The sequence below is a fragment of the Sminthopsis crassicaudata genome, chromosome 5 (genome assembly GCF_048593235.1).
Source record: "Sminthopsis crassicaudata isolate SCR6 chromosome 5, ASM4859323v1, whole genome shotgun sequence".
In the NCBI taxonomy this organism is placed as follows: Eukaryota; Metazoa; Chordata; class Mammalia; order Dasyuromorphia; family Dasyuridae; genus Sminthopsis; species Sminthopsis crassicaudata.
This window is the reverse complement of record NC_133621.1, coordinates 211,639,387-211,663,141: the sequence shown is the minus strand read 5'-3', so window position 1 is coordinate 211,663,141 and position 23,755 is coordinate 211,639,387. Positions and strand designations below refer to the sequence as shown.

Here is a 23,755-nt window from a genome sequence, read left to right as displayed (position 1 = left end):
TTAATCAGTTTTTTGTTTTGAATTGAAATATTACCTGGTTCATTGCTTTTAAATTAAAGTGATGTTTTTCTTTTAAACTTAGTTCAAATCTTGCCTCAAAAGCTACCTATTGACCCTGAATGGGTCACTTCACCTCTCTCAGCCTTGGTCACTCTGCTTAAGACATTTTGCTAGTCTTGTGTAAAATGAGGATAATAATAGTACCTAGCTCACAAAGTTATTTTGAGGATAAAAGGAGATAACATTATATAGCATTTTGCAAATCTTAAAGTGCTATATAAACTGTAGCTGGTTTTTTATTAACTCTTAATAAAGGTTTCCTATTGGGGCAAGTAGGTGGCACAGGACCTGAGTTCAAATTTGGCCTCAGACATTTAATATTTCCTAGCTGTGTGACCCTGGGCAAGTCACTTAACCCCAAAATAAATTAATGGGAAAATCTTATTTACAAGATTATAGACAAAAAGGCCCATTGTAAATGAACTAGAGCTTTTGAAGTAGCCATAATTGGAACATCTAACCAGTAATGGAATTTTTTGGGAAACATGTTAGAAATAGATTTGTATGTTTATTTCTTAAAATCTACTTTTGGGGAAGAAAATTACATTTTTTTTTTTTTAATGAACAAAATCTGTTTCCCATCACCTTCCTGCCTTTCCCAATTGAAAGAAAAAGAAAACTCTTGTAATAAATATGTACAATCAAAACAAAATATTCCTACAATGGCTGTATCCAGAAAATATCAACACCCTAAATCTGTCACTTCTCTATCAAGAGATATTTCATCATGGGTCTTCTGGAATAGTGGTTGAACATTACATTGATATTCTTAAGTTTTTTAAAGTTGTTTGTCTTTATAGTGTTATCTTTATTATAGAAATTATTTTTCTAGATTCTCATCATTTTTACTATAATAGTTCATATTAGTCTTCCAAGATTTTTTCGAAATCATTCCTATTATTATTTCTTATAGCACAATTGTTTTCCATTTATTTACATACCATGTTTTTTTCAGCTACTCTCCAAAAAATTAGCATAGTCTTAATTACCAGGTCCTTGCCACCACAAAAAGAGGTCTATTTTATCTTAAGTGAGACTATATATGTCTTGTTTGTTCATGAACTTTTCCTACATGTATAAATCTGAAAGGTAGCCTTGTTCTCCAGTTTGTTCAGGTTATCTTCTCTTGGTATTTTATACCCAGATATGTGATACATGTGTGTTGTGACATAAATGTATTCACATAGTTACATCTGTATTTATCTATAGAGTTATATATTGATGTGTTGCTCTAGACTTAATTTCTACTAGAATGCTTTCTATTTTTCCACTTTTTTTTTTAAATAGTGAGTTTCTACTTGAGTTGCATCAGTCTTTGGTTTTATCAAATATGATGCTATTGTATTTGTTTGCTTTTGTAGGTAGGTGTAACTAATCTGTATGCCAGTGATAAGTTTTTAAAAATTTATTTTGAACATTTTCAAAAGTACAGTCAGATATAGTTGAAATAATAATATAAATTTTGGGCTAGGTAGGTAGTACAGTGGATAGAGCACTGGGCCCTGACATCAGGAAGATTCATTTTCATAATTTCAAATCTAGTCTCAGACATTTATTAGCTTTGTGAACCTGAACAAGTCAATCAGTCCTGTTTGCCTCAGTTTCCTCATCTGTAAAATAAGCTGGAGAAAAAAATGGCAAACTACTTGTTTATAACTGTAAAATGATTCAACAACAAATAAAAATAATATTCATGAGGCATTTTAAAGTTATTAATTAATATGTAATATGTATAGGACACTGCTAGGCACTGGTAATCCAAAAATGAAAAAATGCCATCTACAAGGAACTTATAATCAAATAATGGAAGAGGGAATAAGAGAAAGGGATACACATTTTACACCTAAGTATAATACAAGTTAATTTGTGAGTAAGTTAAAGGAAATAGTATATTTCAATAGCTAAACTGTAAGTTATTTATGGAAAGACACTACTATACTACTTTTGTGTACCAGAATATCTAGTAAAGGGTTAGACACACAGTAAGTGCTAAGTAAATACTTCCTAGAGAAAATAGTGAATGTTGTATGATAGAGATATTCGAAAAAAGTGGTGAAAGGGTTGGGGAAAATGAGTAGCACTGGAAGTTTCTGCTTTATAACAAAGTTATTGAGAATATTTTTCCATTATATATTTGAAAGAAGAGGGTAAAAGTAATTTGTAAAATAGTAGTAAAGCAGTCCTTTCTAAGTTGAGGTATCTTCCCTGTGTTTTGTAACTTTGAAATGGTGGATAAAGTAGAGAGGATTTAGAAAACAAAATAAAGTTGTAATATAGCTTCTATGAAGAAACATCAAATGAAAAATAACTTAGTTTTTAGATATATGAAGTTGACAGTATTCTTCATTTTTGCTTACAAAAAGGAAATGATTCAAATTATGTTTAATATGAAGAAAGTATTAAAAGACAGATCAGAATAAGTGTGCCTAAGTTGATTGCCAAGAGATGTAGAATCTCTTTCTGCAGAACTTGACTTAAAATAGAAATACTTTATTATTTTAGAATGATTTTTTTACTTTACAAAACAAAGGTGTAATTTTTAAAATTACTGCCTTTTTTCTGCATTTTGTTATATTTTAGCACCTCTTTAGCATAATTAAATTGTTTAAATAGTGTGATAGGCAATATACATGTGCTTGTAGACTTCCGAATAAACTAAGAATAATTTTGGTGTTGTCTCTAATGCCATTTTAAAAACAACTTTGGGAAATTTATTTTAATTTGCTTGGCATAATTAAAAATCTATTGATGAAAAGCATATCACAGTTCTCAATCCAGAAAAATTCCATATGGCATCAGTTTTTAAAATATGTGTCTTATTAAGGAACCTAAATGTCAGCAAATGGGAGCATTTCAGTATAAAAAAATCAGAAAAGATGATTTGTATGAGCCCCTGAACTTGTTATAATTTTTTAGAGTATGAATTTCCCACAGTAGTAGCAAAATAGTTCAATTCCTTCTGAATTTCCTTCTCCACTCTTCTGTGCATTTTTAAAATAAAAATGTATTAATATTTTCTCCACTTCCTCCTAGAACTGTCTCCTATGGTAAAATATTAAAAAAATAAATAAAAATAAAAAGGAGGGGTGGGGAGGAAGCCATAGCCATGGTGCCACACTTTTTACATAGTTCATCAGTAGTCTTTTCTTTTCTTTGTATTATTGTCACTACCCAAAGAAAAAACCCTCTAGTGTACCTCTTTGACTTTGAGGATCAAATTATTTTCCTTAAGTAGTACTAATCTAACTAATTGTCATTTCCCTACTCAATACACTGCAGCAACTTCCTATTGGCTGTAGGATAAAATATATGCCTATCTGTTTAGATTTTAAAGCCTCTTCACCTGGCCCTAGCCTTTTTTACCCTGCTTCATTCTCCCCTCATTCTATAATATATCCAAACCAGCTTCTCTTCCTTTTACTGGGCATTCTGGTCATTGCTGGTCATCCCCGTTCCTGGAATGCTCTTGCTCTGCATCACCACTTCATAAAATTAAAATTCCCTCTTCCTTTGAGAAGCAGCTTAAGTATAAGTATAACTTTGTAGTTCAGGTTTTTCTAACCTGGACTCCCTCCATGAATTTGTAAAAAATATTTGATAACTTTATTGTAATATAACTGATTTCCTTTGAAATCTTAAGTATTTTATTTTATCCTTTAAAAATATTCTTCAGAGACGGAATTCCTAGGCTTCATCATATTGACTGCCAGAAGCATCTATAACTCCAAAAAGTTAAGAACAAAAGCATTCTTAATCCCCCCAACTTTTCAGGCCCTCTTTTCCAGACTGACTTGCTTTTATTTATTAATTTTACATTTATTCTGCATATTATTACATATGTACTAGTCTTTCCTTTTAGAAAGTATTGTTTCTTTTTTTGGTATTTTTATTATTGCCTAATACAGTTCCTGGCATATATGTTGTTCAGTGTTTAATAAATGCTTATTAATTAATAGAAGCTTTTCTTTTCAAATATAGTAAACCAGCATATTGGCCCTCTCTGGAAAATAGGTTTGGTTGTTTGTTTGTTTTCTAATTTAATTTTTTTTTTTTTTTTTTTTACATTCTAAGTTTTGAATTGTCTGTCTCCCCATCCTATACTAGAGAAGGCTACTATTTAATATAGATTAATCTGACTATCTCTAATATCATCCTATATATGTTTCTATTTATCAGTTCTTTTTCTAGAGGTCTATAGTATCCTCCTTTATGGGTTCTTTGTAGTTGATTTTGATATTTATAATATAATCCATAATATTTGAATATTCAGAATAACTTAGTCATATAGTTACTCAAATGATATTGCTATTAACTATAATGTTCTCTTCATATCACTTCTTATTATTCCATGCAAGTCTTTTCATGTTTTTCTAGAATCAGTCTGCTCTTAATTTTTTATGAAAGAGCTATACCCATTAAAATTATACTTTGCAACTTGTTCAGCCCTTCCCCAGTTGGTGGGCATCCCTTCAATTTCCAGTTCTTTGCCACCACAAAGAGAACTGTTATAAATATTTTAGAACGTGTAAGTTTTTTTCCTTTTTCCTTGATCACTGTGAGAAACAGATCCAATAGATGTACTGGTTAAAGGGTATATACAGTTTTTTAATTCTTTGGGCTAATTCCAGATTGCTCTCACAAATGGTTTGCTATTTTTCCCTGCTATCATTTTAGTCAGTCTGATAGGTGTGAAATGAAGTTCAAAAGTTGTTGATCTGTACTGAGAGAAGGAATTTTTTTTACTGGAAGCTTTCTATAGTAATGAAAGCATAATCCTAGTTGTCCCCCATCCCCTTCACTCTCCTTTAAAAAAAAAATTAAAAATTTGCTACAGGCATCTCTTGCCTCCACATATTTTGAAAATTTCTAATGATAGATTTAAATATGACTTTTAAAAGTTAATCTGAATATTACTTTTTTGAAAAATTTTTATAAAGTTCTATGCAATGTGATTTAGTAGAATAACCACTGAACTTGGAATTAGAAGAAACATAAATTTAAAGTCCTTAGACATTTAATAGTTATGTAACCTTAGACAAGTCACCAAACTTCTCTGAACCTGTTTTCTCATTAGTAACTCATTAGATAGTAACAACAATTCTTTACTCACAATGTTCTTCTGGTTCAGTCGGTCAGTAAATATTTATTAAGCCTACTGTAGTCTTTGCCAGGTACTTTGCTAAGCACTGGGGATACAAAAAAGGGCAAAAGATGGTGCCATAATATATTTAAAATGTTTTATACACTTTAAAATACTATATGACTATTAATTGTTCTTTAAGTGAAAGATTCCTATTCAAGTCATTTATGGATGTCTAGAAATTTTAAATAACCTATTTTATCTTTTGCTACAGAATTATGCCACTTTGTCCCAATTATATTCTGTGACTAAAATTTTTATATCTTAAAGCAAGAAAAAAATCCATTTAATTTGCATTTTTTGCCTTTAGTAATCAAACTGTTCAATGGTGTTATGGTGTGCTTGCTAATTAGATATCTGAATGTGGGCAATAGCAATTTTCATTGTGAATTGTTGGAATATGGGAAAGTAGTGCATGGGGGGGGTAGCTTTGGGACTGCCTTATCTTGAAGTACATAAATTGAAGTTTCTCTGGGATTTCCTTTCCTTTCCTTTTATTCCTACCTCACAGCTCTATCTCACTTTGTTCACTTTACAGAAATCATATGTTTTCACTTCTTCCTATTATCAACTGCACCCACAGATTGCAACTTACTTTATTTCATAGGAACCAAATGAAATAGGTTGGGCAGATATTATTTTGAGATTTAGAGAATTTAAGTTTCAAGATCACATGCCTAATATTAAATTCATCTATGCCAGTATACCAAATTAGGTCTGGCAGAAATGCGAATGAATGAATGAATTATTGAGCCCTGTTGAGATAGAACCTAAGACTAGGCTCTAGATCTTCTATTAGTTCATTGTTTTTCCTATTGCCCCAGTGTTGTTCTTTGTCAACTCTGTTTCTCCTGATGAGGTTCTAGTGGTAGAGAATTGAGGTGTCAGAATCTCTTCTGGTCAGAGACACAAGTCCAAAGTGAAAAGAATTCGCAAACCTGAAAAGTCTGAATGGCAAAAGGGATTTTTATTGGCACTGAGAAGCCAGCTTTGCTAGGAAGACAGACTTCTCAGTGGCAAGGTCCTGTCAGAGAGATAACAAAGGTTATCACTGAGAAGAGGGTATCTTCACAGTGGGCAAGAGGCCTGGCAGACAGCTCTGCAAAGAAGAGAGCTTGGCAAAGCATAATCCTGCTTCAGACTTCTGCTGAGATTTGGAGTTCAAAGTTGTCTTTTATTGGCAATTTGGGGCTTGGGTTTCCATTGAAAATTGAATGAGAATCCCTCAATGTTGTCATTGCCCCCAGGCCTAGATTTCCATTTGAAAAGAAAGTACTTAATCTTGGAGTTTCAAGCCACTCAATAGGAATATCAAGCCCAGATCTCCAACTGAATAAAATCATTTTGAAGGCTTTTTTCCCAGGGCCTGGAATTTCCTGAAGAAGATCAGCTACTCCCAAAAGATCAATGGAAGGTGATTTGACCAAGATCTTCAATTGAATGACACTGCTTAACTTGGAAAAGGCCTGTCTGGAAAAGTATTTTTTCCAGATTTTTCAGAGTCTGAGGCCCCTGTATCCATACTGCCAGTAAATCTTTTGAAGATTCCCTTCGTAAGCATATTTTGAATCTTTTCTTTTTATTTCCCATTTCTGCATCTCTTGTCACAATCCATTTTTACATTCTTTCCTTTATTTTCCCTTGCTTAGTACTTAACATTATGTTAAGTGATCCATTGTCATCTCTTACTCCTCTACTCCATCCTACACATAGTTGTTGGAGTAACCTGCTAATGATGAAACTAGTTTAATTTTCTGTTCAAATATTCTGAGCCATAATAAGCTTTTCAGTCCCTTGGAAATCATTCCTGAGGGAAACCCCAGTAAAAAGTTTGTTGTGTAAATAACTTCCGTACTTTATGCAAAAAAAAAAAAGAAGAAGAAGCAGCAGCAGCAGCAGAAAAAAAGAAATGGACTGGTGGAGAGTTCCCATTGGAGGTTTTCATTTGAGTCTAAGACTAGATGAACCACTTGTTGAATGCTTAGGAATCAGACTAAAAGACAATCCCTTCCAGTGTTGCTGTAGAATTCATTAGTGTGGTATGAGAGCAGATGGTAGGGAGTCATCTAGACTAGCACCTTCATTTTACATGTGGATTCCCCCAATTAGGAAGTGTCTTCAAGACAAAGACTGCTTTCTCTCTTGTCTTTGTATCTCCATTACCCCCCACTGGGCTTTGCATACAGTAAGTACTTAGTAAATACTAGCTGAGTTGCAGATGAGATTTAGTGAAGTGAATTGATATGTAGGAGTATCTAATGCTAGGTCTAGTGAGAGATTAAAATCCAGCTCTCTTGACTTCCAGTTCTATAATTGTGTGTGTGGGTGTGTGGGTGTGTGGGTGTACAGAGAGAGAGAGAAATTGATTATACTTGTGCTCAGAAAGAAAAGTTTATAAAAGACTGGTTTGTGTTAAAGAAGTAAAACTATCTAGCAGGTCTATGGTGTCTCCAAGGTTAATCTACCTTGGGGACCAGTGTAAGTACTAGCTTTTGATCATTCAGTTTAGTCATGTTTGACTTTTCTTGATCTCTTTTGGGGTTTCTTAGCAAAGGTACTGGAGTACTTTGACTTTTCCTCCGGCTCATGTTACAGATGAGGAAACTGAGGCAGCTACTAAGTGTATGAGACCAGATTTGAACTCAGATTTTCCCAACTCTAGACTCAGCATTCTTATCTATCTAGCAGCCATAAGTATAAGCTCTAAGAAGCCAATTTTAAGTTAATAGAATGAGAAGAATTAGAGTAATTGAATTGAAATATCAGTTCAGAAATGTTAAGTGACAATAAGTTTCATTTCCTTAAATTCCGTTTAGAATTTTCAGCCATTACTGATGGGATAAATAAGGGTATAATTAAAGCTGCATTTTTAGAGGAATATGAACAAGCTAAAACAGGTCCAGAAGAGGTTAACAAGAATATTTAAAGGATTTGAAGGAACCAAGGAATCTTCTCACTCTACTTAATGCTCTATTGGTTACTTTCAGCCTAGTTTAATGGGTCTGCTAAGATGAGAAGGTTTTACTGTGATTATATTGAATGCTATAATTTTTGGACCCATAAATGAGAGGTGAAAAGTGGATACTAAGGTGAATAAACATCCCTAAAAAGGTTTTGGCCAAGTTCTGTCATCAGATGTGCCAGTTGTTGAATAAATGCTCCATATACTCCCAAACCCACAAAATACCCAATATACCTTAAAACCCTTTGGTGAGTCAGGGTGTTGTCTACACCAAGCATATGAAGATCCCTCCTGACAGAATGGCCATGAAAAAAACTGAAGCAGGCAGTTTGGGGCACATAGAAGTTAGTCAGACACTCAGGTCATCTGTTGCATCCTGGTCCCATTGTCTTGACTTTTGTCTTGCGCATTGGACTTCAGTGACTAAAAGAGAGTGTCAAACTGATGACTTTGTGCAACTCAGTGTTACTTAAATTCAGTTCACCTATTCAAGCCATCACCTGTGATGTCATGGTCCTCTTCAAAATGAGATGTAAACAACAACATTTAACTCTAAATCTCACTTCCTGTCTTATCATTTAATGGTAACTGTTCTCTCCAAAGTTAGCTTCAGTTAATTGGCAAGATTAATAGCCTGTCTTCATTCCTCAAGCCCTTACTGATCCTTCTGCAGCCTTTGTTACCATCATCACCCTCTTCTTCCTTACTCTTTCCTCTTAATTGTCTTCCTACTTCTCTGAGTCCTCCCTTTTCAGGCTTTGTTGGATCTTATCCAGCACTAACCTTTCATCTGTTCTAGTCTCTTTTATTTCCAATTGCCTGTTAAGACTGAGAACCAAATAGCTTGGTAGAGATCTTAAAATGTTTAAAGCTTAACGTAAGCTTTCTGCATACCCCTGTCCATCCTTTTCTGTCTTTGCAAGCTATTATTTACATATTAGTATTAAAACTTTCTTAAATTGATTGATAGAATTCATTTGTAAATTCATCTGGTCCTGGATTTTTTTATTTTGGTAGTTTCCTTAAGGCTTCTATTTATTTTTTCTGATATTGAATTAGTTATATTTTCAATTTCTCTTTCTTTTCTGTGTATTTTATATTTTTGTAAGTTTTCATCCATTTCATTTAAATTACTATATTGTCATTTGGTTTTCCTCTGTTTTTATCACATTAGCTAATCATTTATGTTCTGTTACCTTTTTTTGGTTTTGTTTTTAAAAACTTTTTTGACACAGTACTCTTTATATAAAAAGGATATATATATTTATATAAATATATTTAATTTTTATATTTGTGTGTGTGTAGCATGTGTGATTTCATTTGTATAGGCTATCCTTCCACTTGAGGAAACCCCCTTTTCCATGGCAGTTTAGTACTTTTCTGTACTTTTTAGCTTTAACATTATCAAGAATACCCATCCTATGACTAAAGAAAAAAAACAGAAAACTCTTTAAAAAATGAATTTTTTGGTATACTCTTATTGTACTAAAGACATACCATCACTGCTTCCATAATTTTGAAAGCACAAAGGTGTTTGGTAGTGTTTTTTATTTATTTATTTTTAAAAAATCTTTCATCTGTATCACATTTCTTTGAAAATTGTCACCTTGGTAGATTTGAAACATTAAGTAAATTTTGCTTTTTAAAATTGTTTAATTCTTATGTGTTCTGAAAAAAATCGAAATTCCAGTATTTACACTGTAATTGTAAGAATTTTCATCTTGGGAGTTGATTGGATGATAGATAGTTCAATCCATACCCAGAAATTTGCTAATTGTATGGTTGTGGACAAGTCATTAACTTTTCTGAACTTCAGTTACTTTATTTGTAATAACTATATTAACAACTCAGAGATATTGGAAGGATTAAATGAAATAATGCGTGAAAAGTACTTTATGAATCTGAAAACACTTAAATTAATGTCGGCTAATATGATTTTCAAAAAAAAGAAAGACCTTTACTACTATTATAATGAATGTTATAACATCATGTTTTAATAACTTCTAATAGTCTCATTTTTTGTTACAAGAAACTCAATTGCTAGAACTTTAGGAAGTTGTGTGGTTTCTAAAAATACAAACTGCCATAGAAATCATACCACAAAAATATTAGAAAAACACCAAATTAAGTATCCTTTACAGCTTTGACCAATGCAAAATTAACTAAACAAGAAATACATGACTCTTTATAAAAATTAAATCATGTTTTTGACTACACAAAATTGAAAGTCTTTTGCATATACAAAATTAATGCAACTCTAGGAAAAGAATATAAACTGTTAATTGAAAGGGGAAAATCTTTGCATCGAGAATCTATTAAGTGCCTAATAACTTGAGATATGGAACAAACACAAAGATATGGATGAAACCAAGAACCATTCTCCAAAGATTATTGTTAAGTTCTTACTAAGTGCTAAGTTGGTACTTGACAATTCTCTAGTTCTGGCCTTTCCTGGGGAAGAGCTTGCATGCTTAGGAGGAGCAAACTCATTGGTTGAAGTAATTCTTCCCAGAAGCCCTTGCATTATCCCACGCCCATTCTCTGGGAGGATAAAGAGGGCAGCACTCCAGAGATAGTCTCTGCTCTAGACCAGGCTTGACACGGCTCTCTGCAGGAAGGGAAGTCACTTCTCTGGACGAGAGTTAATGGCAACTATCTGGAGACAACGGTTCTCTACAGGAAGAAGAATCTGTCCGAGAGACTTGAGTTGACACAGCAGATCTCCTCCCAGAGAGTGATCAGCAGCTTCTGGAGACAACAGCACGTTACAAATTGGCGCCCAACTTGGGGCAAGGACTTTTGCTTATCCTGACAAGGACTTATTCTGAGCCCTTCAGAGGAGCTAGCCCAGACCTTCACATTTAAGGACTTATTCTGAGCCCTTCAGAGGAGCCTAGACTGGACCATTGCAATTTGGAGCCCGAACAGGGACAGACACGATCCTGATTCCAGTGGAAAAGCCTCCCATCCAGATCTCAGTCTCTCTGACCCAGAACCATGAGTAACAAGGAAACTTTGTTAAAGATTAAGTGAATGTTCTAATAGATAAATAAGGAACTTAACTTGTTAAGGGCTAAACCAGCAATCTCTTATAGCTGAAATGGGGCAGATGTTAGCTAAAGACAATCCCTCGACCTCAGCCAACTCAGCCCCAGCCCCAGCGGCAGCCTCAGCTCCACCCCCATTCAGGAGTGGTACTGTAGAGAATATAATTAAGATTGAGGAGCAGAGTTTACTTATAACCTGGGTACAGATTGCTAAACTCTTGGCCGCATTAAGACACATATCCCCTTGGTTCTTAGAGGAAGAAAAGATAAATGTAGATAAATGGAAGCTAGTGGGATTTGAAATGAAAGAATTTCATGCAAAAAATGGGCCTCGTTCAATTTCTGCAGAGGTATTTTATATCTACAACATAGTTCAATTAGCCTTAAACAATCAAGCAAATTGTAGGAGAAGGAAAAGTTTTAAAAATGAACAGAGGAGGAAGTGTGAGGAAAAAGGGAAAGCTCAAGATCTTGCCCAAGAGCAAGAGGATTTAAATGAGGAATTAGGATGTGATGACTCTAATTCTCTTGAAGAAGCTTCAACCCCGCCTAGAGAGCAGATTATTGACAGGCCCACATCAACTCCACCTTCAGAGGTGGAGGAAGAAGGAGGAGGGGAAGAGGCAGAAACACAAACAGAATTGCCTGTGAAGCAGCCTATGGCAAGATTAGAAAAAGCATTGGTTAAAGCTAAGAGAGGACAGGATATAAGTGATTTTATACATGCATATCCTGTGATTGAAGAGATTGATTCTGTAGGTCATAAAAGGAGAAAATATGCACCTTTAGATTTGAATAAAATTAAAGATTTGAAAAAAGGTTGTACCCTTTATGGGGCTACATCAGCTTATGTTAAAATGTTACTAGATGGTTTGTCTTAAGAAGTCCTAACCCCGAATGATTGGAAATCCATAGCAAGGACATGCCTGGAACCTGGAGAAAATTTGTTATGGCTTGTGGAGTTTCATGAATTATGAAAAATCCAAGTCAGATCTAATTTGGAAATAGGAGTTAACACAAAATTCACTTTTGAGCACTTAGCTGGTGAAGGTCAGTATGGAGAGAATTCAGAACAGATTAATTATACCATGACAATATATAAGCAAATTGCTAAGGCTGCAATAAAAGCTTGGAGTGTCCTCCATGGACAGAAAGATCGGGGAGAGGCTTTCACTAAAATAGAGCAAGGTCCCAGTGAACCTTTTGCAGATTTTGTGGGACGTTTGCAAACTGCTGTCAAAAGAACTATTGGAGAAAATGCAGCTACAGAAATAATGACCAGACATCTGGCTAAGGAAAATGCCAATGAGATTTGCAAAAGAATTATGTGGGGATTAGACAAAGATGCTCCTTTAGAGGAGATATAAGACACTGTGCTACAATGGGAACAAATGCTTTTTATACCCAGACTATGATGAATGTGGAAAGACAGGGTCCCTCCTGGCAAGGGACTTCTAGAGAACTTCATCGATGTTTTCAGTGTGGAAAAATTGGACATCTAAGAGCTCAGTGTAAATATGGAGATAGAGTGAGAAGACAGGGTGAGAGAAGACCTAAAACCCCATGTCCAAAATGCAACAGAGGAGGACTCCATTGGGCATCAGAGTGTAGAATAATTCAGGGAAATGGGGTTAGGGGCCCAGCTCCAGGGCCCCAGGCAAAAATGACTTGGGGTATGATGGCAACTGATGTTCCGCCTTTAGAAGGTCAGGACTCTGATTTGATCAACCAGCAGAAAAGCAATCACATGGCAGAAAGGGATTACCTGATAAGTGAGCCAAAAGGCAATCAGATTGCAAAAATGGATTACACTTGGGGAGAATACAGGCCTTTTAAACCAACAAGCGCTATGTAGTAAATCACTGAAAGCACGTTACAGAAAGAAGATGGAAGAAAGGGATTGAAATTAGGAAAAATAGAGTTGTGTGCAGTAGAGACTACTGAGATACTCCCTGGAGAAGTGTTCCTGTTGAGCCTATGTATCCTTTGCCTCCAGGCACAGTAGGCTTGACCATTTCACCTTCTGAGAGTGCCTACAAAACTGTCCATCCATACACTGATGTGGGAAACTGGAGAATGTGTAGCTAATATCCCAGTCACTAACACAGGTAGACAACGTGTGATTTATCAACCAGGAGTAGTAGTAGCATCAGGCTTATTGTTATGTACCCTAATAAGCAACCTGGTGATAGTCGCCTAGATTCTGACTCCAATGAACAAAATCCAGGAATATATTGGACAGCAGCTGTGACAGCTGACCAACCTATGCTTACTATTTATATAAATGGAATACCATTTGAAGGATTGGTAGACACGGGTGCAGATTATACAGTTATTAGAGGTGCCAATTGGCCCAGTCACTGGCCAAAGATTAAGGCAGACACCTACATGTCTGGGGTAGGAGGATCAATAGCAGCAGAGATTAGTGCTAGGCCTTTGAGATGGATATTTGAAGGTGAAATAGGAGTTTTTACTCCTTTTGTGGTTGAAAAAATCCCCATCAATCTGTGGGGAAGAGACATTTTACAGCAGATAGGATTACAAATAAGCACTTCGGCTTTTTAGGCAGGGCTGCTGTTGAAGGCCTACCTGCACTTTCACCGGTTCCTATTCAGTGGAAGACTGATTCACCGGTGTGGGTAGAACAGTGGCCCTTAAGAAGTGATAAAATTCAGGCCTTATTAGACATAGTGAATGAACAACTTGACCAAGGACACTTGCGGCCTTCTCTGAGTCCTTGGAATTCCCTAGTATTTGTGGTGAAAAAGAAATCTGGGAAATGGAGGATGTTAACTGATGTAAGAAGAGTAAATGAACAGATGGAAACTATGGGAACTCTTCAGCCTGCACTTCCATCTCCTACTCAGTTGCCAAGAGAATGGCCTCTATGGGTTATAGACATTAAGGATTGTTTCTATTCTATTCCTCTAGATAAGGAGGATATGAAAAGATTTGCTTTTTCAGTGCCTAGTGTTAATTTGGCCGAGCCCTATAAAAGATATGAATGGACGGTTTTGCCACAGGGAATGAAAAACAGCCCTACTATGTGCCAAATGTATGTTGCTGCTGCTCTTGCTCCAATAAGAAAAGCATTTCCAAAAGTAATATTGTTACATTATATTCTTAAAAGAATTACATACTATTAACAACCATGGGAAAGCTTGCCCCAAACCACTAGTTAAAAAAAACAAAACAAACAAAAAAAACCCCAGCAAATCAAAATAACTTTTATGGTTTAATCTAACAATCAAAATAATAGGAATAATGATAGATTTCAGTAGATTAAAGATAGAATTAATATAGATAATAAAGTCTTTTATGTTTGCTTTCTTAATAAATCAACTCCTGTATTCTTGTTATAAATCTAGCCTGTCATGCAGATAATATTATTAATATGACTATCTTTGCTAATATTTAATATTTTTGTGTCAGGAATATTGGTTTATAGCTGCCAGTTTTTATTCTTCCTGGTTTATATATGAAGAACATATTTGTTTCAAAAAAGGATTTGGGATTTGTTCTGTTATTTCATTTTTCTATTTCTTACTCTTTTTTAAACTGGGTTTTTGCTTTTGGTTTTCATTATTTGATATTTCTTGTTTTAAAATGTTGTCTATAAAATTTGGAACACAAGGTTTTGCAAGGGTGAATGTTGAAAGCTATATTTGCATATATTTTGAAAATAAAAAGCATTTTTTAAAAGATTTTCAGTAAAGAAAAATAATAGTCACTATTTTAAAAATAAAATAAATTTCTTTGATTTAGAAATTTTTTATTTTGTTAATTATATTTGTAGTTTTTCTTTTCCAATTTTTAAAAACTGCATATCGGCTTTATTGATCTTGATTTTTTCCTTTTGTTGATAAAACTATTGAAATGTAGCATTCCAAAAGCTTTGCTCTGTTATTTTATTTTTTGTCATTTATTTGATGTAATTATCTATTATTATATAATTGTTCTTTAACTATTAAATCTTCAGTTAAAAGTTTCTATTTAAGTTTGAATCCTTTCTTAAAATGTTATAATTTTAATTTTATGATAGTCATTAAAAATGTAATCAGTATTTCTGCATTTGTTGTTTTTAATCCTGTGTACATGACCATCATCATATACAGCTCCAAAATATTTATGTTCCATTCTATTCCTATTGTTCTATAATCTGGTTCAGATCTGAAGCTAATTGTCTTTTTTTTTTTTTTTTTTTTTTTTTTTAAGATTTGTCTCTGGAGGGGGGGGGGCACTGTCATCTGTATTTTTATGTCATTCATAAGGTTGTCTTCAAATATAATTTAGTTAACTTGCTGTTTCTTTTAATTATGTTTGCTTTTAAGATTATGATTGCTCGTGTTTTTTATAAAAAGATATATTAAATTCTCCATTATCCTATTTTTAATATGAATCTTTGTTTCTGATGTGTTTTTTCTAAGAGAGAGAATGGAATCAACCCTAATAAATTATCAAATGTTCTTGGAATTCCTACTAATCTTCCCCCATCTCTCTTTCCTTATACTTAGTCTCTATATTTTACTCACATATTTTTTTCTCTTTTTAATTTCTTTTTATAATCTGTTTGAATTTGAAATATATTATACTTTTGTCTATTTTTTCTTGCATATTTTTTGTGCAACTGTGAAAGAACAGCAAGTTCTCCTTTTTCCTTCAGGTTGTCTTACAAAATTTATAATCTCCCCTAGTCTTTTTCATGAGGCATGCTCAAAAGGCCTCTGTTCTGTCAAAGATCCTTTTCCTTCTTCCTTTGTAATTTTATACTCAATATTTAGGGGTAAAATTGCTTGATTGTAAACCTTTGCCTTCTCCCTGTTGGGATAACATTCCAAATTTTTCCCCCCTCTTTTATACTTTGCATCTCAATTTTGTGTAATCCCGACTCTAGATCCTGTGTACTTAATTGCTTTGTTTTTTGCCTGCCTATGTTTATCTTTTTTTCTGGAAGAGACCCATGAAGTCAAAGAGACTTGACATGGAAGTGGACTGGATTTAATTAAGGAAAGACTATGCAAGGTCACCTGCCTACAGAACTTTTTCTTTGACTTGGAATCTGGATTTTTATTCACATTTCTGGATATATTCAATTTGAGATTCTTTTAGGAAGTGACTGGTGTTTACCTTTTTTCCCACTTTGACTTTACTTCTAATTATTCTGGGCTGTTTTATGAATTAAAAAAAAAATTATTAGGCATTTATGTGCCAGGCATGGGGCCAACCATTAAGGATACAAATATAAACAAGTCAAGTAGTTCTTGTTTTCAAGGAGCTTACACTGTAATAGAGAAAACAATACCTATAAAGAAATAGTGGCTAAGGAAAACTGTTTTGTTCAGAGATCATACCATAGAGATGTTCAAGAAGTAGCTTGCAGGGCCTGAGAGTGAAGCAAGATGAAGTGATTACCAATTAGAATCTAGGTTTACAGGGTTAGGATCTGCAGTTCTGGATGGAGGTAGAACCTGGAAAACACATAGCAATATATGCAAATAACAGAACAAATCATAACTTGTGCCTGGGACCTGACACATTAAATTCTAAGGAAGAAGATAGGTTTTTTCGTGTTTTAATAAATAAGATATAAATTTTATTGATAATTGTAATAGAAGGATCATTTCCATTTCCAGGTGTGCAGGTCAGGCTTCTGGTTTTGGTAACCCAGTATTGTATAAATAAATATTGTTAGTTTTTTAAATAAATAATTAAAATTAAAGAAAAAAATAATTGTTAGTTTTAAATAATAATGTGATTCATTTAACATATAGTTTACAGTCATCCTTATGTCATCTTAAACCTAAGGATAATAATGATAGTAATGATGAGATATATATATATTTATTTATTACTGTGTGCTAGGTTATTTGGCTACTTTATAATTATGCCATTTTATTCTCACAACAACCTTAAGAGGTAGATGCTGTTATCCTCATTTTACAGATAAGAGTGAGGTAAAAAGGATAGGTGATTTGCCAAGAATCACACATAGTTACTAAGTGTCTAAGCCTGAGTTTGAACTCAGGTTGACCCAGTGCTCTCATCCATTTTGCCACCAAGCTGCCTCCTCCATTCTCTATTTTGTATCAGACTAGCTTGTTGTAACATTTTTTTTAAACTTTTAAGTACATACTTTGCACTTGTCCCTTTTAAACCATCATGTTATTTTCAGTCATGTCTTTATTAGTTTTCATTTTTCTCTACTTGCCAATCCCAAATTCAATCATTGAGAACTATTTTGTTTTATCAAGATTCCTTGTGAAAAATATAGTAACTAATCAGTAAATATTTAATAAGAGCTTATGATATGTTAGGCCTTATGCTAAGCTCCAAAAATACAAAATGGACAAAGGGTTTCTGCCCCAGAGGAGTTAAAAACCTAATGGTGACCCCTGAAATATCAATTAAAATAAAATTTAAAACTTTATCAGGGCATTCTATAAGTGATTTTTTGTTTGTTTTCCCTGAGTAATTGCATATTTTGCCATCTCTTCAAGCCATCATTATATATTTCTTTTTCCATCTCACTTAAGTTTCTGGAGACATTTAACATCTTTGATTGTCTTTCTTACTATATTTGCTTCTGACTCCACCTTCCTACTAAATGTACTCTTTCCAAAATTATAATTAATTTACGAATGGTTAATTTTTTTTTTTTTTTTTTTTTTTTTTTTTTTTTTTTAAGTTAAGCCTTTTTCTTAGTTCTTATTCTTTTTGACCCTTTTGCAACTTTTGATACAATTGACCATGTCTGTTTCTGGATAACTTCTTAGCTTTGTAATGCTACTTCTTCCTGTATCTTTTCTTGTTTTGTAATGCCAGAGAAAGTGAGATGGGTAGAGATTATTTTTAAATGTGGAGAATTTTAATGAGCTAGCTAGGCTGATTGGAAATATGCTTCCAAAGCATTCGGTGCAGAGAAACTGAGGCGAGTTTGAGTCTGCAAGAAGAATACAGAAGCCGAAAATGCAATTAGCTTTGCAGCTGTTATCCTTACTTCAAAGAAAGAACAGAGAGAGAGTAGTTAACTTGGTATTAACAACCTGGGGCTTTTTACTCAGGCCCTGTCAGACAGGGGAGGAAGACGAGATAATATAACTTGGTATCTTTGTCCTTGACAATAATTCTATTTCCAGGGCATTTTTGGACAAGGATGGAGTCAGAGAGGCAAGCATCTGAATACTGTTTTTCTTTTCTGTGCTTCATAACATGACATAATGGTATATGAAGAGAGGAGTCAGAACCTCAAAGTTTAAAGTTTTCTTTTAAACAAAAGTTTCCCAAGACTAATTACACAAATAAAAAGGGAAGGGGGATATATGTCCCACTATCCAGGGCCCAACATAGGAAGGGGGCATGTATGGCCTGCTATCCAGGGCCTAACCATCTGATCTGTCTGACCCCTGCTTTTCAGTCACTGTAGCACTTATCCTTTCAGTCATTCATTTATCCTTTTTCTGAACCCATGAGTAGAGTAAATTAGGAGAGAAGTGGGGAATATCTCACTGAAAGGGAAGTATATTTAGGATTGTGAAAAATTTTAGATTCCCTACATCTATTCTCTTGTCACTTTTTAAGTTCTTTGATTTTTGTCTTTATTAGAGATATAAATATACTCAGTAATTTTTCTATTGGATGGAAGCTTGTAATTTCATCTCTAGGAAAACTTCCTCATCCTGTATAGATGGGCCACTTCTTTGTAATTTATTGTTTTGGAGAGTTATCTAGGACACTTAGATTAAGTGACTTGCTTGTGGTTACATAATTAACATGTTCCAGAGGGTAGGAACTTAGATCTTCCTGACTCCTAGACCAGCCCTTTTGCTTTTCTAAGGCGACACTTAATAGATATCTCATTCAGTTGATTCAAATCAATAATTCAATGTTGTTATTTTGGAATGAAATTTGGGGTTTGTAGTCTGGATATCAATTAATAAACATTATTAAATACCCTGCTGCTAATCCAATGAACAAAGGAGAAATGATGGTAGCCAAAGCATAACCAAATGATAGTGCTTCATTCTTTACTAAACTTTCTTTCTGATTTCTATTAAGTAAAACCAAAAACCTCAAAATAGTCTAGCAGTCATCTCTCTCATCTGTGAAACTGTTTTGAATCCAGTAAAGAGAATTTAAAATTTTGTGTAGGCGCAGCTAGTTGGTACAGTGGATAGAGCACCAGCTCTGAAGTCTGCAGGACCTGAGTTAAAATGTGGCCTCAAAAATTTAACACTTCCTATCTGTGTGACACCCCGGGCAAGTCACTTGACCCCAATTGACTCAACAACAACAAAAAAAATTTAGTATGCACTATACAAAACGGTTAGTAGTGTTATTCTTTGTTGTGTGCTACTTAGAATTTTACAAATATAATTTAATGACTTTTCTAGGGCTTTGCAATTCAGTAATCAATAACGGGATACATTTGCATGCTTTAACAGATCATTTCTTTCCTAGCATTAAGTCTGTAATTTCTTTAAAATTGTATTTATTGTTAGTATTCTTTTTAAAAAAAAAAAAAGTTCCAAATTTTCTCACTCCTCATAGTTCCTTACCCACTGAAAAAACTTGTAATTTATTTGTTATACATATGAAGTCATGCAAAAGTATTTCTATATTAAAGGATGTAATTTCTTGGTTTCTCATTCTCTAAAAGATTGATAGATTGATGGTATTTTCTGTTTAAGCCTTTTATTAAATGCCTCAAAAAAATGAATATCAAGACATTATCAAGTAGTGAGAATCAGACTTTATTTGATAAATTTGGAATCTATCATGAGTAAAAGAAAATAAAACTCACTTATCATCTTATATAGGTAAGGCAGGACATTCAGCAAAGATACAGCATTGATTCATATGGGTGTGCTTTTCCTGCTTTTCTGTTGCTTTTTCTGTTTGTGGTCAGAAGCCTGAGAACGTATCTGCTTTTTTTTGTTTTAAGCCTTGGAACCTGTATCCATACCCTGAGCATTTAGACCCCTGAGTCAATATCAGTACCTTTTAAGGAAAAATTAGTATGTTCTTTGTGGAAATAAGACCTACTGATATTGTTCTTACCACACTTGCCTCCTCAAAAAATCTAGAAAATTATAGAGGCAATATGATGCAGTAGAAACAGTACTGAACTTGAAACTATAAGGGTTCAAATGTAAGCCCCCCTCTCCCCTCCATTTACTTTGGCAAGATAGGACTTGGGCAAATAACTTCTCTGGGCCTTGGTTTCCTTACTTATAAAAATCCATTTTGAAGTGGATGAATTATTATCCCATGTGAATTTCTTTTAAAATCATTTTATGAGGGCAGCTAGGTGGCGTAGTGGTAGAGCACCAGCCTTGAAGTCAGGAGGACCCGAGTTCAAATCTGGTCTCAGACACTTAATACTTCCTAGCTGTGTGACCCTGGGCAAGTCACTTAACCCCAGCCTAAAAAAAAAAAAATTTCATTTTATGTAACATTGTTTTTAAAACATTATCAAAAAAAGGTTTGGGTTGTTTTGTTTTGTTTTTTCTTGCCTAAGGAACTAAGGTGACTCACTACCAACAAAATTGAAAATTTTATTTATATATTGTACGTTCTAGCTATGAAAGATAAGGAGGTGTAGTATGGTAAAGTGAAAAATGCCCTGACTTTAGAAAGAAAATAGATGCCACTGTCATTTACTACTTTTATTATATGATCTTATGTAACAACCTCTCTGTTACTATCTCCTTATCTGAAAAACTGAGGTGATTGGACTAGGTGATATTTAAAACTGCAATTCTACGTTTTTTTTCTCAAATGATACTTTAATTATAATTTATTGGTGAGGGGGAAGGTATCACTTAGATTTTATGTACATATATTGGTTTAGTTGAATTGTTGCTTTTATAATCTATAGATTTGATTTTTAAAGTTTCCTTTGTAAATGTGTTTATTGTTAAGTGTTAAATGCCTGGCTGTGTAAGAATGCACACAGGTAAGCAGTTCTTTGAATTGAAGTTTATATATTAGATGAAAAAAAAAATTAGATGACTCATTCTATCTTATTTGGAATCTTCCTTATTAAAGGCACAGTAAAAATACTTAATATTAATCTAGTGAAAATTGATCTACCTCTCTGAAAATGACATTAACCAATTAATTTTCCTCAAAAACTATTTGTGGAGAAATATCCTTTCTTAATAATATGTTTCAAATCTTAAATAGAACCTAAATACTAGGGAGAATGATTTTATCTTTAGTTTATAATGTTTTTGCTAAAGTAAAATATTTTAAAATGTATATTTCTAAATTTAAGTATATAGAATGATGTGCTAATTCATAATTACTAATTTAGTTACTTTAACCTTCTTAAAAGATATGTATAAACAGAAACATTGCATACTAGCAATATTCTTTGGCATATATAACATTTTAATTGTTTATGTTGTTGTTGTATTGCTATTAAAGTTTGAATTTATAGTTAAATGTGCTTATAAGCAATCCTAAACTTTTTCTTATTAAACACCTGAGTAGCTGCTGTCTCTGACTGATTCTTTGATCACAGGAGCTCCTTATACCTTCAGTGTTAACCAAGGGATTTAGGATTTTTCTTTTATCATCTCTCTTTTCTTTATGTTTGCCATTGCTTAGACATCTCCTTGAAACATAATTTATTTACCTCAGTCTTGGGGCTAACAACAATGGAAGAGAACTGCCAAAAACTATAACTGAATCTCTAATACACTACCAGATCCTTACCCATTTCCTTTTCCTTGTCCCATATCATCTGTATCCTATCCCAGACCTTTTTCATTGTACTATCTGTGATAAAACGCCCAGCATTACCTTGAAATATAGTTGAACCTTTTGTTCTTTATGTATCCAAAGATATCCTGTAATCTCCTACACAGAATTTTCTCTGAAAGTTTTAAGTGAAAAAAGAGAAAACTTTCTGGATTTAGAAAGGGGGGGAAGTATGACGACTATTCCAGCTTTCCTCAAAAGGGAAAAAATGGGGAGAGGAATGACTAGATTGTTAGCCAAGGTTAAGAGGGATTCATGAATAAGGAGGCACCAAATAACCATAGCTCATTACTATTTGTCCATCACTTTCCTTAACCTATTAGTAGGCCCAACCCTTCAGTGGAGTCTTCCACTGTAGAAGAAAGGCATTTCTGGAACAATACCAAATTACAACTGAAAGTGTTTTTCTGTAGAACATGGGTAATTACAGTTAGGTTCTTAAGTATGAATAAAAATTACTGTGCTTCAGGAAGGTAATAGTTCATATATGCTTTTGTGGATAGACCTAGGAATTTTGCAACCATATATAACAATGTTTCTCTGAGAAAATGTATTTCAAGTTCATAAAACATCCATGTGAAAACTTTGAAATAATCTTTTTAGAGAAAAATAAAAGGACTAAAGGGAGACTTCTTTAAACTACAGCAAACTGTTAAATAGTAACTATGTAAAGGGTGAATTCACACATTTTGAAGAAGAAATGCCATCCATGTTTGTTAAATATTGAGGAATTCACAGGGAAGAATAAATTTGTCATACAGTTCCCAGGAAGAAAAAGTGAGGGTATCAGGATAGTTCGTGGTTTTCTGGTAATAAGTACAAAGCAAGGACAATCTTGAATTTCACTTTGAAGTGTATATCCAAGTTGTGATGGAAAGAGCTCACAAAGGCTTGTCAAACCAACTAATTGCTGCTCACTTTGATACAATTAAATGATATAGGCAAAAGAAGTCTTTAGTGAATTTGTTGAGATTGAAATTTTAGAGAGGGAATTTGAGACCTTGAGGAAGACCAAGTGATAGTTTACTCTCCCCTCCGAGTGATGGCAAGTATTGTAGAAAGGAAAAATATATATGGGAAATTAGTCTAGATATATATTACCAAAAAGCTTTATTTATTTATTTATTTGTTTAATTATTTATTTATTTGTTTGTTTGTTTGTCTATGGACTATAATACCAGAATGACACGCTTTTGGCCAAAGGATAGCTAGTTTGTTTTTGGTTTTGTTTTAATAACTTCTTATTGACAGAACATATGCCTGGGTAATTTTTTACAACATTATCCCTTACACTCACATCTGTTCTGACTTTTTCCTTCCCTGCCTCCATCCCCTCCCCTAGATGGCTGCTATAAGACTGCTTATTACATGTTAAATATGTTATAGTATATCCTAGATACAATATATGTGTGCAGAATCGAACAGTTATCTTGTTGCACAGGGAGAATTAGATTCTGAAGGTAAAAATAACCTGGGAAGAAAAACAAAAATGCAAACAGTTTACACACATTTCCCAGTGTTCCTTCTCTGGGTGTAGCTGATTCTGTCCATTATTGATCAATTGGAACTGAATTAGATCTTATCTTTGTCGAAGATAACCACTTCCATCAAAATACATCCTCATACCGTTATTGTTGTTGAAGTGTATAATGATTTCCTGGTTCTGTTCATGCCACTTAGCATCAATTCATGTACATCTCTTCAAGCCTCTCTGTATTCATCCTGTTGGTCACATTTCTTACAGAACAATAATATTCAATAACATTCATATACCACAATTTA

At 33.7% G+C, this 23,755-nt stretch overlaps 1 protein-coding gene and 1 long non-coding RNA gene across 7 annotated transcripts in view; one reads left to right on the top strand and one right to left on the bottom strand.

Moving 5' to 3' along the window:
• Window positions 1-23,755, top strand: part of USP15 (ubiquitin specific peptidase 15) — a 153,379-nt gene that overhangs the window by 2,752 nt on the left and 126,872 nt on the right. The gene's annotated exons all lie outside the window — the stretch shown is intronic.
• The window catches only part of LOC141544081 (uncharacterized), a 71,949-nt gene continuing 64,664 nt past the window's right edge, over window positions 16,471-23,755 (bottom strand). The window contains exon 3 of the long non-coding RNA XR_012482538.1: window positions 16,471-16,677. This is a non-coding gene — a long non-coding RNA (uncharacterized LOC141544081). The remainder of the gene's footprint in view (window positions 16,678-23,755) is intronic.